This window comes from Antechinus flavipes, chromosome 6 (genome assembly GCF_016432865.1).
Source record: "Antechinus flavipes isolate AdamAnt ecotype Samford, QLD, Australia chromosome 6, AdamAnt_v2, whole genome shotgun sequence".
NCBI classification, from domain to species: Eukaryota; Metazoa; Chordata; class Mammalia; order Dasyuromorphia; family Dasyuridae; genus Antechinus; species Antechinus flavipes.
The window spans coordinates 633,818-653,637 of record NC_067403.1 but is presented as its reverse complement, the minus strand read 5'-3'; the positions used below and the strand labels follow the sequence as shown (position 1 = coordinate 653,637).

The window sequence follows — 19,820 nt, the reverse complement described above, 5'->3', positions numbered from 1 at the left end:
AGAGACACGGTCTGTGAGATGAGTCAGAAAGACCTCGAGGCTTGTGTCTGTAGAGGGGGCCCCGGAGACGAGGACCCCACTCTGCCCTCTCGCTCCTCATGTGACTGAGGACAGGCATTTCCCCTCCTGAGGCTGCAGTTTAGAGTCGTTCATTCTCCGTACAGAGCAGAGATGGGCACCCAGTAAGCACTTACTGTATACTTGTGGACTGAGCTTGTAATCCTAGTGCTATCTCAATCTGTGATTCTGTAACATGGGTCCTGTCCCCGTCTCCCTGGACTGCCCCTGTGACTTTGGCTGGGAAAGTCACTCCCCTACGATCTGAACCTCATGTTCTGCAAAAGAGGAGGGGGCCTAATAGAGGGCGGTCCCTCTAATCTCGGGCCATCCCTCTAGTCTTGGGCCATCCCTCTAGTCTTGGATCATATGATGCACGAGCAGATCCAAAGTCCGTTAGGAGGATGAGGAAGGCTCGTTTCCAGGTGGGGGGAAGTGCAGAAAGCCATCTGGCGGCTGCCCCTGGCACTAGCGAGTTCCTGTATGTGAACATGTATGTGACATAGATGGCACACCCCCACATGTGCAGGTACACACATGTTTGCATGCGTGCATTCATGTATGTCGTGTGTGGTGCAGCCTGCACCCTGTGTGTGCACACATGCGGGTATACACCTGTATACATGAATGTGTTCGTGCATCTAAAGCACCCCCAACATCCATTTCCTCCATCTTTCATATGCCGTGTATAACAGAACAGAGTAGGTGTAATGTCTGGGGGTTCGTGGACCCACGGGGTTCCTCCGTTAGTGCTGACTCCCACAAGCCAGGAGACCAGACCCTGCCTTTCTTCTTGTCTCCATGGCTCAACACGGTCCTTGGAAGCGCTTCCCAAATGTCTCTTATACAGTCCAAGCAGTGATAATCACAGCTCGCATTAGGTTCCCGAAGTGTGACCCTCCCTCGGTCCCCTTCCCTGTCTCACGAGGTAGACGCTATTCTTCCTCTGTTTACAGCAGAGAAAGCTGAGCCCGATCCATAAGAAGGACTTATCCAGGAATACGGAGCTGACAAGTGCCTGAGGCAGGACTTGAACTTGGGTCTAGCTCCGGGCTGCCCGGTTGTGTTATTACTGAGTTGCTATTATTATTCGGATATTGTCTGTCTTGAATCCTGGTACACATGGTTTCAATTATTAGAGTAAAATTTTAATTTTAAAATTATGGTTAAAATAAAATTAAAATGAGAGTGGTGGGGGGCATGGCTGCACAGCACCTGGCCCAAGAGAAAAGGCAATGAGGTTGAAGTGCAGGGTCTGAGTTCCGATCCCGACGGCCTACATAACCAGGCAGATTCCTCCATCGCCCGGGATCTCCGCGTCCGACTCTAAGTGCCTCCTAAATCCCCTTCTTTGCCCCGATCTGTGATTTTGTGAATCAGATAAGAAGATGGCTGGAATGAGATCTCGGTTGGCCTTGGGAGCCGAGGGCAGGCGGAAAAGATCCCGGAGCTAAGCGCGATTCGTGGCCAGTGGGTTTTTCTCCCCCAAGTCTAAGAGCTGCAAGAAGCCTGGGATCTGACAGTTGGAGAGGACCTTGGCGAACATTTTCGTTCACACCCTGGCAGTGACTCAGAGTTCCTCAAGGCGCACACGCGGGGATATTTATAGTTCCAGGCAAGTTTGGCGAGTGCCAAAAAAAGTGAAGAAGATCTGCCGCAGATGGATTCTCACCTACACCCGAGCTCCCCGAAATAACCTCACGTGGCAGACTTGGCTTCCTTCCTGGTGCCGAGGCCCCGAGGAGAGAGCACGGGATTGGGGCTGGGCCCCTGAGCCCAAGCCCCAAACCCAGCCTTCCCGAGACACTGGGCAAGGCGCACTGTTCACAAATCCCGCTTTCCCCGTCTGTGAAACAGAAGCGCTAAGGACATCTCCCGTCCTTTCCAAAGCATTCTGTGCTCCGTGGCCCTAGTCCAAGCCAGCGGCCTTTGCCTTCTGCCGCTGGAACGAGCACTCGCCGAACCCGTAGTATGTGCTGGATGCTTTGCTGGGGGCCTCACCAACGCCATCTATTTGATCTTCGACACTGGTTTTGCCATTCAAGGACCCCCTCATCTCTCACACTCCTATGTCCGAGATCTAAGTGTGACATTGTCTCTCATTGGATCCCTTCCAGCCCATCCTCCAGTGTTCTGGGGCCTCCCTCCCGGATCTAGCACTCTCTGATCAAGGTTCCCAGCCTCCTCTAATATTCTGTATTCTAACAAGACCCCTCCAGCCTTCTGCTCTTTGCTCCAATGTCTCTCCATTTAAAATGATGATTCCAAGGTCCTTTCCAGTGCTACCATTTCCCTGATTCTGTGCCTAAAGGCAGCACCAACTCCTGAAGGACACAGAAGAGTGAGAAAAAGGCACAGGCTGCTCCTTTGCGTTCTAAGCGTTGTGCCTTCTGGACATCCGGGGCCAGACTGGCACCCCAGGGGTGAGCCAGGCGCATCAAGATGTGCACGAGCAGATGGCGTGACAGGGCCTGCGGGGAGCTGGCCACCACAGCCCAACGAGGGGGAACAGGTGGCGAAGGCCTCGCCCGAGCCGCGGGGGGAGCAGGTGCTGCGCCCCAGGAGTGTCGGAGCTGGCGCCCGGTGAGGACGGCCCAGCCCCCGACACTTGGGCGAAATCCTCTGAGCTGGTTTTTCGTGGTTGTTTTCACCCAAATGCTTCTGGCAACCTGAATTTTAGCTCAACCTCCAACATGCTAAATATCGGCTTGAGTCAGAGGGCCTCGCCTGCTGAAATCTTAGGGGGGTTCCTAATTGGGGGTTCCAAGCAATCCCGATTGCATCCCCAGCGTGTCCCCGAAACTGGTTAGCCCAACACGCAAAGGCCAGTGAACAAAGACTCTGCCCAAATGTTGCAATAAGGTCATGTAAACACCCCAGAAAAGAAAAAGAAAAAGAAAAAACCCGATTTCTTCTCTAATTTGAAGGAAGAGCCAAAAAAAATATCTAAATTTTCCCGCTAGTGGGAGTGCTGCCCTCCTAATTCCCGAGATGTGGAAGGGAGAGCTATAAAATCCCTAAGGCCCCGAAAGAGGAAGAAATCACATAGACCCACATCTGGAGACATGATTCTGTTCTCAGGGTTAAAATGAACCACTGCTTGCAAAAGGGAGTTCTGGACATGTTAGCTCACAATAATCATGAAGCAATTTCTATTATTAAGCCCATTTCACAGATGAGGAGACTGCCAGAGAGGGATTAAAAAGTTTGCCCAGAGAAATGCAACCAGTGGTTCCTTGTCACGCACAAGTCCAGTTCACAAGGCAATAATGCTTTCCAATTATCACTTACCCGCTATGTCAAGAAACCCCTTTTGCTTTTTGTCCTTTTTGCCATCTGACTCTAACCCTAAGCCTAAATGCGCACCAAAGGAAGTAGGAGCGCCAGCTAAGTGGTGCACTGATTAACAAGCACTCCCTTGCACTTTGGTTTCTTTAAGGGAAGCATGGTTTCATCTGGTGACTACTTCACCATGCCTTCACCAGGGCAGATTGAGACTCATTGAGGACTCATCAGTCCAGTCTCCCTCCTTACAGGAGAGTCACGCCCTGTCTCATTAGCTCTCACAACAAGCCTGGATGGGGAGGGGAGGATGGGATACCTTGTGGTCCCAGAGCTAAAAAGTGCAAAAGGAGTCACAGTCTCATCCTCCAACCCTGGCTGCCAAATAATGGGAACGGATCCCAGCCGCTTTCTTGAGGTGTTCACTAGAATCTAATGGCCGGGAAGTGACACTTTATTTGATGACTGTGGATCTTGTGAAGTGACAGATACGCTGAAAAAACCTTCATAATTCAACATTCATGTAGCCAGATAGTTGAGTATCCACCTTGTATATGGCATGAGGTGTGAGTGTGTGTGAGTGTGTGAGTATGTGTGTGAGTGTGTGTGATACACATGAGACATAATCCCAGCCCTCAAAGAGTTTCCAGTTCGTTTTAGTGCATGTGCTCCTGAAGGTTTAGCTCACAAGTTACCCCAAAGGGAATCTTGTTCAGTCTGCACCCAAAATAAAAGCTCCTTCATAAAATTGTGGTGTTGTTTTGTTTGTCCTTTGTCCTCCAAAGGGACCATGATATCTGGGAGGGGACTCCATGACTTGCAAGTGAATTGGGTTTAGTGAGGGAGGGCTGGGGAGGTCACTCGCCTCGCTTTCCCCTCCAGAGTCATAGGAGTCCATTGGCCAGAGATCAGGACACAATATTTGGGAAATGATTCTCCCAGTCCATGGGAAGATTTCTGTGACCCAAACCCAGGATGCCCCGAAGCAGCTGTTGTACTCTGGGGCATTGCTTGGCTGTTGTTACCTACATAGCCACACATGGCCAGATAGTGGCTTTCTCACAGGGTCACAGCTCTCCCTTTTAAGTCAAGGGGAACAAATGGATTCTCTCTTCCATGTGATATTCCTTTAACTTTGTGAAGACCACTTCCCTGTCTCTTCCAAGTTTTCCATGTTCCAGGTTTACATGCTTTTGCATCCCTTAAGCCAGTTGCCCTTCCTTGTGAGTGATGATAATTTGGTTTCATAAGGGATCTTTCATTTTAAATATGTTGAAATATAAATATATATGCACACATATATTATAAATAAATTATATATACATACATATAAATATATGCATGTATATATTTTAAATTTTATATATATAATGTGTGTATGTATAGTCTACACCCAAACAAAAAAATCAGAATCTCCATATATAAAGGAAAACATTATTCTCTATTCCATGGAGCTTCCTTCTTTTTAAAGTATATGACAAAGAGAGCTCTTCACTTACAGAGCTATCCTTGTTTGAGCTTTTTCTGAGGGTCTTTTATTCTCTGCTGTGTGTTTTTTAAAAAATTCTTCAATGACCCCTTTTTCTTCTTTTTAGGGAGTTGTGGCCAACTCTTCATGACCCCATTTGGGATTTTCTTGACAGAGATATGGGAATAATTTGCCATTTCCTTTTTATTTTACAGATAAGGAAACTGAGGCTAGCAGGGTAAAGTGATTTGCTCAGGATCATACAAGTCCCAAGTGTCTGCAGTCAGATTTGAACCCCAGCACATGAATCTACCTAACTACAGACCCAGCATTCTAACCACTGCACCACACCTAGAGAATCACTGTTTCTGGCACTTCTCTTCCCCCTAATGAGCACCACCACTACCACCACCAATAAATGTTAAAAACCCTTTGTAACAAATAAGCATAATCGAACGCTTTCTTGACTATGGCTATTTCCCAGAATGTATGTTTCTCTTTCAACCCTGTCACCCCATCCCACCCACCCCCACACCGGGATCGGTCCTCTGGAGTCATGGTTTAGCTGCTTTGATCAGAATTCTTAAATCTGAGAAAGTTGCTTCTCCTTCCAAAGTTGCTTCCTCTAGTTCTGCTCACGTAGTTCTGCAAAAGTTTGTACAAGTGTTCCCTAATTCTCTGAAACCGTCTCTTGCATCATCTCTTATGACTCAGGAATATTCCATCACAAATCATTCACATATACCATGCTTTGTTCAGCCATTCCCAACTGAGGGACACCCTTAGTTCCTGATTTTTTGGAACAGTATAAATGAGTGGTTATAAATGTTTTTGCACATATGGATCTCTTTGCTTTTTCTTTAATCTCAAATTGTATATAATAGATTTGTCACTTTGTGTGCAATCATATTTTTATATACTATACATGTTTTATGCTTGTTTTAAAAGTTCTTTTTTTTAAATTTCTAAATTTAATTGGAAAAACTCTATTGTTACACAACCTCCCATAGAAAGCTTCTTTGCCTTTCCCTTCTATAATACTTGTGGCTTGGGCCACAGATCTTTGTCTCCATTATAATCTCACCATTTTCTCCATCATGGCGGATAAGGAGGGACTTTGGAGATGGTTTAGCCCAATGTCTACGATATCTGTGACGAGGCATCATTTAGGTTTTGCTTGAGCATTTCCAGTGTCAGTGTCATTTCACAAGCATTTTCAGAGTTAATTACTCTGTGGCTATTTATTAATTGTCTGCTAAGTGATTCAGAGATACATAAGGAACAGTTTCTACCCTTGAATAACTAGGGGGCAGTAGAGTGCTTCGGAAAGAACATTCATTGTGGAGGAAAAGATCTGTGTTCAAATTCAGCATATAATACTTGTGAAAACATCACTAAGCCCCTTAGGCTTCCATTTCCTCACCCATAAAATGAGAAAGATGAAGTGGAAGACTTTGAGATCTATGCTTATTAAATCTCTGGCTCTATTATCTAGTTAGATTATCTTGATAATTAGTCATTAGTAAAATGTTTGTCAAGTGATATAATCATGTTTTCTCAGGACCTGTCACTGTCCCCTAAAGTAAATTATAAATAAAAACAAAACACCTCTGGGTAATGGAGGTCTCCATCATTGGAGGTCTTATAATATAGTCGGGGAATCCTCAAGGGATCACAGCCATCTTGTAGGCTAACCCTGGATTTTGTGGGTGAAGAAACTGAGGATCACAGAGATCAAGAGGATTTGTCCCCCTCCCGAAGTCACGTAATCAGTCAGCCATAGAGTCAGGCTTCAGAAAAGATCCTCTACCCATTCATCTACCTGAACCCCATCTTTGCAATTGCATTCACTGACTAGCATTGCCCATGTAATGCACACACATGTGCGCTCACACACCCACACACACGCACACATGTGCGCTCACACAATGCACACACCCACACACATGTGTGCCCATACAATGCACATACCCACACAATGCACACATGTGTGCCCATACAATGCACTACCCACCCACATGTACACACGTGTGCCCTACAATGCACGCACCCACACACATGCACACACATGCGTTCCCATACAATGCACACATCTACAAACAGGCACACACTCTCCCACACACCCCTTTGGGGAAAGAATTTCAAAGAGAGAAGGTGATCCCCATAAGACCACGAGCCATCCTCAGGCAGAATCAGATGAGAAAATAGCCTGTGGATAGTCCAGATGTGACCTGTCGAGGTTTAGGTAGAGAAGCTGCGTCTAGAATCACATCATGGGGGAGAACTGCAGGACAAGGGATCACAAGGATTAGGGGTCTAGCAGGCTCAGAAACAGGGCTGTGGTTTCTTTCCATGTAGAGAAATAAATCCCTAGGGCACAAAGGAGGGGAGCTCAGCTAAAATGAAGACGTTCACACCCAGGGAACTTTAGGAGCAGACAAACACTGACCTGGGACAGCTGGCTTCCTCCCTTGACTGAAAAACTGTTCATTTTGGGACTTTGGAGACCTCATTGTCTCTCCCTTATGTTTCACGTTTCCCTCCTGTTAAATGAGGGGCCTGAATCATCGAAGGCTTTCCAAATTTCAGTCCCTTTTAATACAAAGCAGAAGTGCTTGAATTTTAGCCAGGAAGCAGAAAGGAGCCACAGAAACTTCTCGAGCGGAGGAGAGACTAGTCAGACCTTAGCTTGAGGAATATGGCTTAGCCAGTTGGTGGAGGATGGCTGACGAGGATGGCAGAGAGAGATCAGAGAGGAGGGTGAGTGTGATGTCCCACCTATGAAGGATCCCCCTGGACGGTGCTTCTGTGAATGGAGAGGGCGGAGGCAGAGAAAGGTGTGAGAGATGGTCCAGGTATAGGGTTGATAAATTGAGGAGATGTGGCTACTGAAGGGGTGGACCAGGGAACAGGAGGGTGTGGGAGAACCAAGAATGACCCCGAGGCTACAAGTGTGGTGTGGGCTTCAGAAAGAAAATAAGGGGGGGGAGAGGGTGACTTGTAAAACGGCCACGTCTCAGAGAGGGAGGGTATCCATGGGAAGGCCAGCCTCCGGTTCAGGAAGATCCAAAGAGGCCCATTTAGGGGTGATACAAGGAATAAAGTGGAAGGAGCTGTCTCGGGAGAAGGAGAGGCCCCCTCACTGGAAGCCCGCTAGAGCATTGGGTGGTCCCTTGTCAGATGTCACAGCTCCAACAGACATTTGCAGCTGACTGAGAAGATTTGTAGTCTTGGACTAGCCCAGCCCCTCCCTTCACTTAAAGCATTCTTGGTGTAAGGGAATGAGCCCAGAGGAAGGGATGAGACCCTGGAGAAGACTGCTGTCTAAAGATGGGGGCTCTGGCGGCAGACGGGCCGTTAGAAAGCGGCCGGACGGGCCGTTAGAAAGCAGGCAGATAGGCCATTAGAAAGCTGCCAGCCAAAGTCCTTAGCTTATCAGAATAGAAACCAAGCCATAGTAGAGGGAGGTGTGACTCGGCTCACGCTCCCCAGAGAAGCAGGGCCCAAGAGACGGATCCCAGTTCCATGCTCTCTCCACTATCCTCATACAACTCCCCACTGTCTTAATTCTGCTCCTTCAATGCTTGTTCTTTCTGAAATAACCCTCCAGATCCACTAAATGGATGTGATATAAATAGAGACATGGCTAAAGACAGAGACTCCGAGAGATAGAGATGGAGAGATGATAGAAATGGAGATAGTCAATCAACATCTATTAGGCACCGACTATGTATGGGGCAGAGTGTCCACTCTGGAGGCAGAAGATCTCATGCCCTGAGTTCAAATCTGACCTTACTATCCGAGTGATCCGAGGCTAGTCACTGTTGGTCTCAGTTTCCTCACCTGTAAGATGAGCTAGAGAAAGAAATGGCCAACCACTCTAGTATGAGGGGCCACAGAGACTGCACAACAACAAAAATGTACCAGGCATTCTGCTAAGTGCCAGGGGTAAAAAGGCAAAGGATGAGCCCCTTCCTCGAAGAGATCAAAAAAAGGCAACACATAGAAAAAAACTGAAGTCAATAATGAGCAACGGGGCAGAGGGAAGGGAAGAGGAATGACGAGATCCCGGTCTTCAGTGAGGGTCTAGGAAGATCCTCTCTGCTGTCCCCCCCCATCTTCTCCATTCACAAAGTGAAGGTAGGGCCGGGAAAGACTGGGATGAGGAGATCACATATGTGCTCATTGTCTTGGGGACAGGAATTGTGTCTTTTGCCTTTCCTTGTATCTTTGGTGCGGTACCGGTGCCCAACGTAGAGCAAGGACGCAATGCAGGTCCGTTGCCTGACTGGAGTAGCTGCATCGGCCACGTTCTTCAGGAGAGAGCTGGAGATCAATCAAAGGCCAAGGTTAGAGAGAATCTCAGCTTCAAGACTTTGGAGAAGATCATCAGATCTGAAAGGGATCTTAAGATGGAGAATATGGAAGCTTAAAGGGAGACAACGTGTCAGCCGCTAAGACACTGGAGTCAGTTGAATGAGAGCCAGGAAAGGCAGTGGATCACAGAACAAAGACTCCAAGGGCCAGGAAAGAACTGGAAATAGCCGGATCTGGCTAAGAGATCATTTTGAACAACCGTGACTTTTCAGATGAAACAGACTGTGGAATTATAAGGAAACGGCTTTTTGTGGTAGGGAGCCAGAAGAAATCAAGAAAAAAAAAGAGATTTGATCCAAAGACAACAAACTGTGTCAATTAAAAAATATGTCCATGCATTTGACAAATATGAGTTTATGGTGTAAGAAAGCCAAGGTCAGCTGGGACTAAAGATTTTTGTCTTTCCCTTGGGGGACTCTTGTGGTCTTTTCAATTAAAAAAGGTTGTTGGCAGGCTTCCTCACAACTTTCCAGGTACTGGGAGTGGGAGCAAGATGGAGACGTACACTTAGTTCTTTGGATTGGATCCCTGGACACTGCAGCTGTCGGGACCTCACACGTCACGTTACCTGGCAATTAGTGATGCTGAATGAATCAGTGTTGAGTGAGTGTGTGAGCGGGTGGTTCTGGCAGAGCTGCGGGAAATCAGGTACACACTCATCTGCTTCTGGAGAGAATGGAAGCTTATAAAAATTTTTTCAGGGTAGGGTCTAGTGGTAAAGAATATATGTCATAAAAGTAACGGTATTCTTTACATCACTAACTCCACTGTTGGTAACACCCCCTGAACATCTCATTTAGAAGGAAGCTATATTGGTTTGAAAATTTTCATGGCAACATTAGCAGTGACTGCATAAAGGATAACAAAAATGGAAATGACGGAAATGTGCAACAATGGGACAGGTTAAATAATGCAGGGGAATATATTCATGCTCTTTCAGCCACACTCTTATAAATGGGCCTCCCTGCCCCAGACTCAGACTCCTAGGCCACCAGTCCTTGTGAGAACTGCTCCTTCTTCCACAAAATGCCCTTTCAGGGATAGCGTGGGGACCATAACGTGGTTTTAGGTCAATCTCTGTGGACTGTGCGTAGCCAGATAATCATGACACATCTCATCCTTCCCTGATGCTATCAGAGGGACTGCTCAGAGAGCAGGGAAACTTCCTGCTCTTTGTCTTTCTCCCCTGGCCGTGCCAGCCCTCCCACGTGCCTCGGTCACTATGAGTCCTTGTTATCACCTCTTGGATTCTTACACTAAGGCTTCTTCCCTCAGCATTTCCTGCTGTCCCTCTCTGAGACTGGGGGCAATTCTCTTGTTTCTACGTGGACCTTCCTATAACCACTAAGGCCCTCTCACCTAGTCCTTGGCACTCAGCAGAGAGGGGAGGGGGCAGAATTTGGCTGTCCCTTTGTACTCTGGTCGTCTCTGCCTCCCAGGTTCTCCACCCAAGCCTCAGCCCACATTTCTCATTGAATACCTCCACTGGACGATCTGCCAACACCTCTGTGCCTCCATTTCCCCCATGTCTCACCTCCCCATTAATTTTTCTGTTGCTAACACCACCATTTTCCCAGTCCCTTGGATCTGTGAAGCATGAGGGTCATTATCGACTCGTACCCACCACATCCATCAGCTGCCAACTTATGCTGATTTTACCTCCCTGATGTCTCCTGAATTTGTCCTCTCCTCCAATAACACTAGTCTAAACCCTCACTGTTACTCATGAATCATGGGTTTAGAGCAAAAAACTCTTCTATTTCAACATATTTAATTTGTAGATGAGGAAACTGAGGCTCTGTGAGGTGATCTGATTGCCCAAGACTACACAGCTACACAGTGGCTAAGCTGGGTCTGGAACCTAGGTCCCCATAGTCTTTTCATGGTGTACCATCCCTCTTCCTAGCCAGATGCCTCCAGCCACTGCTTTTTCAACCCATCCAACACACTATTACCCACGTGATCTTCCTAAAGCCCAGATCTGACTGTGTTATTTCCCACTGCTCAGAAATACTACTTTCTTACTGTTCCTTTCCTTTTCTTTACATCTTCCACAATCTGGCTCAGCCCCATCTTTTCACATGTTCCGACTCCCCTCATGTCCCTTTGTTGCAACCCAATTAGATAATTAGTAGAGTCTTAAGTCCATCTTCACTTCTATTTTCTTACCGCTAAGTCCTTTCTTGAGTCAATCTCTCTAGCTGGAAACGCTCTCCTTTCATGTGTGTTTCCTGAAATCCTTCACTTTCCTCAAATATTAGCTCAGCTCCTTCCTTCTAATGCACAACATTCTTCTCTCCAGAAGGAAGCATTATCTTCCTCAAAATTTCCTAGATTACCTTCTCTCTCTTTTGTTCCTGCCACATCCTACCTGACATTATATATTTCTATGGAGAAATATGGGCAGCTAGGTGGTGCCAGAATGCCCAGAAAGCCAGGGTCTGGATTTGGGAAGTCTTATTTTCTTGAGTTCAAATGCAGCCTTAGACCATTACTAGCAGTGTGATCCTGGGCAAGTCACTTCACCCTGTTTGCCTCAGTCCCTCATCTATAAAATGAGATGGACAAGGAAATGGCAAATCATTCCAGAATCTCTGCCAGTGATGCAATCCCCAAATGAAGTCATGAAGAGTCAGACTACAATGATTGAATCCATGCATGTTTAGCTTTCTCCCTGTTTCCAATAAATACAGGCTCCTTGAGCACACAGCCACTTTCATAGATTCTCTGAGATAGAAGGGAGCTCAGAGGCTATCTAATCTGGCCATTATTTGAACAAGAATCCATAGCAGACCATAGCAGACAAGTGGTCATCCACTCTTTGTCTGCACACCTTTGGGGAGAGGAAAACCTCTTCCTCCTGAGGTAGCCCATTTCACTTTTAGATAGTACTGATGGTTAGAAATCTCTTTTAAAATGAAGAATAAATGTGTGTACAGCAGCTCCTAATTCCTCTCTCTAGGATCACAAAAAACAAGTCCAAAGTCTTCTTCCACATTTCAGTCCTTCAGACATGTGAAGAAATATATTTTGCCTTCCCTAAGTTTTCTCAGCTCTGAATTAAACCATATAATTAGGGCTTAAGATATATTTTATTTCCATAATTCCATAATAACAAATAGCACCATTCTTTGCACACAGTAGGTACTTAGTCCATGGTTATTAAATTGCATGAGCCATCAGAGAAGTTCAAGAGAAAGTATAGAATAGTGAATAGAACACTGGCCCCAGAATTACAGAGAGCAGACTCTAAATCCTGCAGTTTTGTGAGCAGGAGCATGGCATTGGACCTTGGAGCATGGCATTGGACCTTGGAGCATGTTGGTGAAGGGAGTTTTTATAACAGGTGTTCTCTTGAATGAAATCATAGGTCAGAATTAAAAAAAAAAGGAAAATGGAAAAGGTATAATATATTTCAGCAGTGTACAAAACATATTGGAATAATAGTTCCTGAAGATATTAACATTGTTATTATTATTTTCTTTTTTCTCATTTTATATTCAGTTGGGTCCTGATAGAAATGGTCCTGGGACACATTACTATAGTTTTTCAAGTAAAAAAGAAAAAAAACTTTATGTAACTGAATTAAAACAAATAGGAATGCAATTGTTCAGTAATGAAGAGAGTCAGCTACACCCAGAAACAGAACACTGGGAAATGAGTGTGGATCACAACATAGCATTCTCATTCTTTCTGTTGTTGTTTGCTTGCATTTTTGTTTTCCTTCTCATGTTTTTTTCTTTTTTTCTAGATCTTATTTTTCTTGTGGAGCAAGAGAATTGTATTAATATGTATGCATATATTGTATTTAACATATACTTTAACATATTTAACATATATTGATTTACTTGCCATCTAGGGGAGGAGGTGGAGGGAAGGAGGGGAAAAGTTAGAACGGAAGGTCTTGCAAAGGTCAGTGTTGAAAAATTACCTATGCATGTGTTTTGTTAATAAAAAGCTATAATAAAACAAATAGGAATGTAAGCTCATCTTTGATAGAGTCACTGGAAGAATTTTCCATACAACTCCAGCAGTAGACAAGATGGCAGGGATGATCGACACTTCATCCTCTTCTCATCTGTCTTTGCTTTCTTCAGCTAAGTCACCATATTTTTAGAGTTTTCTATTCCACATAATTTTGACGTTGTGGATATTATTATTGCTGCTGGCATAAAATATAATTGCTATTCTAAAACTCAAAACCACACTGAGGAATTCTGTATTGAACATCAGCTCCATCTCCCAAACCATATTGGTTAATAAGTAAATTTATCCTACTTTTATTAGATTCATTATAAACTGTTTTGCAAAGACCCCCCCCCCCACCGCCACTTAGGAGCCATTTCATGGGAGAGATCTCATCAATCTGGATGCTGCCTTCTACTCATCCAAATCATGCTCTCTCCATACTTCATTCCACTGTCTTCCTGAACTGACATAGCAAAAACATCAGCAAGTTCTTCTGGAGATGGACCCGTTCACATTTAGCAAAGTTCAGTGTATCGCTGTTCAGATTGCTTATATTAAGACTTAAGTTCTGTCCCAAAGTGTCTGGTAGTGAATAGCGAGTGGATCTTGCCTCGCTGCTATAATATGGCTGCCTCATTGTTAGTAACAGAGTAACAATACAAACACCTTATGCTTATAATTTCAAAATAAATCAATCATTCAGGTGAAAAGAATAGATGGAAAAGGGCACAGCAGATCCCAAGTTACTCCCTTTTGGTTACATGAGAATTCCTCACCTTTTTGTCAGTCTATGTACCCTTCACAGAATAAGATATTTTTAAAATTAATAATCTCATGAAACACTAAATTTCATGTAGAGGTGAGTGGAAATAGGATGTATTTTCCCCCTCACATGAGGGTTCATGGGTCCCAGATTTAAAACCTCTGGAGGAAAGCATCAAATTTCCCCAACATTCATCTGTTTTCCTCTCCAGCTTTGTAACTAGATTCTCCTCTGTTATCATGAAGCCGTTGCTGTTTCCAAATTTCCTTCAGGAAACTGTATCTCCGCCCACGATCCTGGGTACCCCAATTCTAATTATGACTCGGCACTGATGAGGTGACAAGCCCTTCAACCCAACCTGATTTATTGGAAGTATCTCAGGAATACGAATATGCCCAAAGCAGTATCTTTTCTCGGCTGACAGGAGCTAATGAAATGTATTCAGACTCCTTCCCGGATCAGGCTGTCCCTCAGCATTATATTTCTTAATCATTCTCTATTACAGTGTGAGCTATAAACACTAACATCTGAGCACTGGACTGTGAGGGAGGACACTTAGCCTTTAGTCCTGTTTCTGCCACTTACCCCTTGAGTGACCCTGAAGCCTTAGTTCCCTCTTCCGTAAAAATGGTCTCTCAGATCATGTCCAGCTCTACTTTTGTCCCCTTTTGGTTTTGATACTTTTGGTTCTTTGGGTCTTTCCAGGGTTTCCAGCTCTAACACTCTGAGTTTTATTTTCTAAGAACCCTTCTAGCTCATGCATTCATAATTCTACATCCTAAGGGCCCTTATAGCTCTAACTTTCCTGGATCTAAATCATGATGGAAGTGCTCAGGCCATTCCTCCCATCTAGAATACATTCTTGCCTTCACCCCCCAAAATTTGACCCCATCTCCCCCTATAATAATACTTCTCCCTCATCAAATGTCCCCATGTTAAATGATGCCTTTTTTATGTGGTCTTGTCTAATCTATCTTATTCCAATGCAGACATACCCCCTCTCCTCTAAATTTCAGTAGCCCTTATTGCTAATATTCTTCATATCACATTTAGAATAAGCAGACTTGGAATATTATCATCTGCTTCTCTTATTGTCCTAGCTAGATTATAAGCTCGTCAAGGACAGGAACCGTGTCTTATATTTATCTGCAAATATAATAAGTTTTGCAGCTCAAATTGTTCTAGTGCTTTACATTTTTAAAAGTACTTTCTTCTAAATGTCCCTGTGAGGTTGGCTCTTGTACCAGGCTAGGCCACGATGGAGTGGTGGATCCAGGCTTTGAATCCAGGTCTTCATTTCACCATAAGTCACCTCTCTCTACATATGCAGCTGGCCCTAAAGCAGTGTTTCAGTAAAACAGGGAATATTTGAGTTGGACTCCCTACTGTAACCCTTCTCATTTCAAAAATTAGGTGAAAGGAAAAGGAAAAGAAAAAGGAGGGGAGAGAAGAAGAGGCCGGTTTTAAAGTACATCAGTCTCTGCAGCATTCAGAATAATCAGATGAGGGATGAAGCTACTTTTATTAAAAGCAAGTTTCTGAAGGCAAGTGGTAGGTAGGATGGGCTACCGTTTATAAAGTAGGGTGAGAGACTTTACAGACACAATGAGATGGCAGCAAGGGGAGAGACAGTCTAGAAGTTCTATAATAAGCAAAATGTTTTTTTTCCGGAAACCAATACTGCTAAATGCTGTCATGGAGTTATTTCTAAGAGCCTTCCAAAACACATACTTATTGTGAGGAATTCAGAATTGAATACTTGGTAATTAAATAGAGCTTAAGACATTTCCACATGCCATGGGAAGAAATGTGTCAAAAAAAAAAAAAAAGAAATTTCAAATAGAATAAGCTTTCATATGGCTTCTACCCAACTCCTTTCCCATTGGTAGGACAGTGAGCAAAATTATTGAATCATTTGACATTTATCCACTGTTTGCTCTGCACTGTGCTAAAAGTCAGGTGGATAGGATGGAGTGAAAAATCAAAATGTGCCCTGAACACTCTTATTATTATTATATAATTTTTAAGGTAGCAGGGACCCCAGAAATCATTTGGCCTAACCTCATTCCATCACCATTTTATAGAAAAAGGACATTTAGGGCCAAAGAGGAAGTGAGATGTCCAAAGTTACAAGAGTAAGAAGTGTGAGAAGTGGGATCCACAATTCAGACTCCAAATCCATCATGCTTTCCAGGATAACGAAGTCTCACAGAGCTCACAATTCTACTTACAGAGCTCCTGAAGAGTTGCAATGTGTGGAAGGTGTCCTAACTGTGTTAGTGCAGAATTAAGCTTTCATAATTCTAAGCTGTGTTTAGATTTGGGGACACCCTGCATTTTCCATACAAAGAAGACTGTACAAGTTGCTGACAGATCTACAGATTTAGAGCTGAAAGAAGCTCTAGAGTGTTGGAATAGTGAATTAAGCGTGTGATAGAGGCCAGGTGGAGAGAATTCGATATGAACTCCAAATTGTATTGATCAGAGAGACAAATATATAGATATAGATATACATATATATAGATATTCCTCCAATGCTTATAGGCTTAATACAAAATGTACTCTCTGATGTTCCAATACTTTTTCTAAGAAGCATGATCTCATAAGACGTAAATGATTAAGCCCTAATCTTGGTTACTTTGACAGAGATGTAAATAGTTGAGATGCACATCAGAGTAAACTTATCATATCAAGTGTCCTCAAGAACCTTTCTCCCAAATGCCTTTGCTCTCCATTGTGGACTGTTTTTCCTGTCCTAAGATCAAAAGTAAGTCTTTGATCCATTGTATAGTAGTTTTATATTTTGCTTCAGTTGCTAGATTTCTAATCATTATATTAACAGGTATGTCTCTGCTATTTCATAAGAAGAGGGAGGTTGGTGAGTCAAGTTATTATAAGATTCAAGACCTGGGATGGATTCTTTCCTCCTGGTCCTCTACACTACAGATCACGTAGTACTACTGCATCTTCCACGTACACAGACTGATACCCTACGAGGACTAATAAGGTGCCCACAGTCATAAGTTGTAAGGAGCAGAGCCAGGCTTCAGACCTAAGTCTTCTCGTTCCAAGTCCCATAATTTTTCTTACTTTTTTGAGTTGAGAAAAACAAAATTTCCAAAGAAATAATGATCAAAAACTTTATGTTTATGTGTAATGTATCTTCAGAAAAAGTGTTGGGAAGAGCAAACATAGGTGAAAAAAGGCAAAAACACAGGCAAACCAAAGTGAATATATCATAAGATAGGAAATAACAGATTATGTATGTGGAGTTAATTGGAATAAATAGCCTCTGTGCTGTAAGACTATCAAAAAATTAAAAAAAAAACTTAAACTGAACTTCAAATTAAAAGAAAAATTAAACCACATGAAACAAATGCTCCAAATAAGTAATAATAAGAGAAATACAAAAACAATTCTTCCTTTCTCTTTCACTCTCATCAAATCAAATGACCAAAAATGACAAAAAAAGAAATGGCCCATGTGGGCAGGGCTTTGAGAAGTCAGAATGCTGATAGCATTGTGGTGCCATGTTCTGAAAAGCCATTTGGAACAGCACTCCCAAAGTCTTAACACTGTCCTTCCTCTTCAATCCAGCTTTATTACTTTTTAGACTTGTAACTCCAAAGGAGACAATTAGGTGACCCAGTGGAGAGAACTGTAGGCTTGAAATCAGGAAGAATTAATGTCAAATCTGACCTCAGATACTTCCTAGTTGTGTGACCCTGGGTAAGCCACTTAAATCTTTTTGCTTCAGTTTCCTCATCTGTAAAATGAGCTGAAGAAAGAAATGACAAACTAGTTCAGTAGGTCTGCCAAGTAAACCTTAAATGGGGGTTTACAAGAGTGAAAAACAACTACTCCCAAAGAGATAAAGGGAAGATGGAAAGGGTACATGTATCTAAAAACACTTGATAGCAGAACTTCAGATGGCAACAAAGAAGATCCCCAATTACTAACAAATGACTAGAGAGATTGTGGTGGGTAAATGTAATGGAATTAACAATAATAATAGCTCCTATTTACATAATGTATTAAGGCTGGAGAAGTGCTTATCCATTATTGTCTCATTTGGACTTCACAATGCTAGGACGTAGGTATTGGGGTCATTGGCAGTGAAGCAAAAAGAGAGGTTAGGTGACTTGCCCAGGTTTGCACAACTAGTGAGTATGTGAGGCTCCTTTTGAACACAGGTCTTCCTGACTCCTGAGTCCACTGCTCTTACTGTCATACCAACTATGGATTCAGAGAATCCAAGGACAACTTGTGCAAACCGATGCGAACCGGACGAAGGGAGAGGAACTAAGGAACTCATACAACCCATCAACATCAACAGTCTCAGTGCCAGAGAATGCCAGTCGCCTTTGCTAGCTCACCCTCCATAGCACTGCCCCCACTGAAGTGCGCTCCAACGTCTCATTCTAGGGCTTCTCTTCCACATGTTCTCGGAGACCTCATTACTCCCATAGTTTTATGACTGTCTCCATGCAGATGACTCATAGACACATACATTATTGTACACACATATATGTCTTGGGCCATCTGTACTTATTTGTGTATATCTCTATGTGACATAGAGACAGACATGTCTCCAGCCCCAGGCACTTACCTTAGCAGCTTTGGTGTCACATGGCAATTGTCAGTTGAACATTTCAAACTGGACTTGTCCCAATGAGATCTCAATCACAGAACTTACTGTCTTTCCCCCCAAATTTCCCACCTTTTTTCAAACTCCCCTGATTGTCCTGCAGGCACTTCCAGCGTTCCAATTCCCCAGGCAGTTAATCTTGGTATCAAACTCAGCTCCTCCCTTTCCTCAGCCCACATATCCCATCACTGCCTTCACTGACTCTCCAACACTCAGTCCTTTCTCTTCAGGCACACGGCTTTTTCCTTCGTTCAGACCCTCATCAAATCTTGCCAAGATGATTTCAAGAGCTTCTTAATCGGTCTCTCACTATTCATTTTGTACTCTGCTGCCAACATAATTGTCTTACGTACACACCTGATCATGTAAACCCCACTCAACCAGCTCCAGGTTAGAAGGAAGTATAAGCTCCCCTTTACAAACCCAATTCATCTTTGCAGCTTCACTGAACATTATGACCCCTTCCCAAGTCTGCCATCCGGACATACTTTTCTTTCCTCTGTTCCTCAAATACAACCCTCCCTTTCTCATTTCTTTACCTGTACTTCATCAAGTCTCTAGTATTATCTTTTTTGCTCATTTTTTTCCTGATTCCTGTTCTCCTCTCCTTACCTCCTATAGATCTCCCCACTCTGAAATTAACTTGTATTTAAGTGTTTTTTATATTTTTGAATTTGTTCTGTTCATATTTAAGTTATGTATATATGGAGGGAAGCAGGGAGAGAGGGAGAGAGAGAGAGAGAGTGAGGGGAGGAGGGAGAGAGAGAGAAAGAAAGAGAGAGAAGAGAAGAAAAGAGAAGAAAAAAGAAAAGAAAAGAAAAGAGGTTAGAATAATATGTGGCACATGGTTGTACCTTAATAAATACTTGTTGTATCACCCATTGAAATGTAACCTTCAAGAGAAACAATACATGCAAAAGAAAAGCAATTTGGTAATGCATCTACGATGGCCTATTTCATCATTAGTGATATAGGAGCCACTACATTTGGCCCCAAGTACTTCACTTTCATATATGCTATCTGTCTGAGCCCATTCCTGACTTCAGGTGTGGCATCCTGTCCACTGTACCACCTAACTGCTCTGTGAGAAAGTAAAAATGACATCTAAGAAGTACAAGTCAGGAAGAAGGGCTGGACCAGACCAAAAAAATCATTGTAGGAGGTGGTGAATTTTGGAAAACATCAAGGAACTATTTCACAATGTATCTTAAGAATAGGGAAACACTAGGAAGGTGAAAAAATTCATGAATGGCACC

The 19,820-nt window shown here is 43.6% G+C and overlaps 1 protein-coding gene and 1 long non-coding RNA gene across 4 annotated transcripts in view; one reads left to right on the top strand and one right to left on the bottom strand.

The window, feature by feature from the left end:
- Positions 1–19,820, bottom strand: part of PPP2R2C (protein phosphatase 2 regulatory subunit Bgamma) — a 302,284-nt gene that overhangs the window by 231,026 nt on the left and 51,438 nt on the right. The window lies entirely within an intron of this gene.
- Positions 1–19,820, top strand: part of LOC127540862 (uncharacterized) — a 79,287-nt gene that overhangs the window by 35,729 nt on the left and 23,738 nt on the right. Inside the window, exon 3 of one of the 2 annotated variants that reach the window (XR_007948301.1) lies at positions 5,023–5,313. The exons of the other annotated variant lie outside the window; for it this stretch is intronic. This is a non-coding gene — a long non-coding RNA (uncharacterized LOC127540862). Of the gene's footprint in view, positions 1–5,022; positions 5,314–19,820 lie in introns of those variants that run through there. 2 annotated transcript variants of the gene reach the window in all.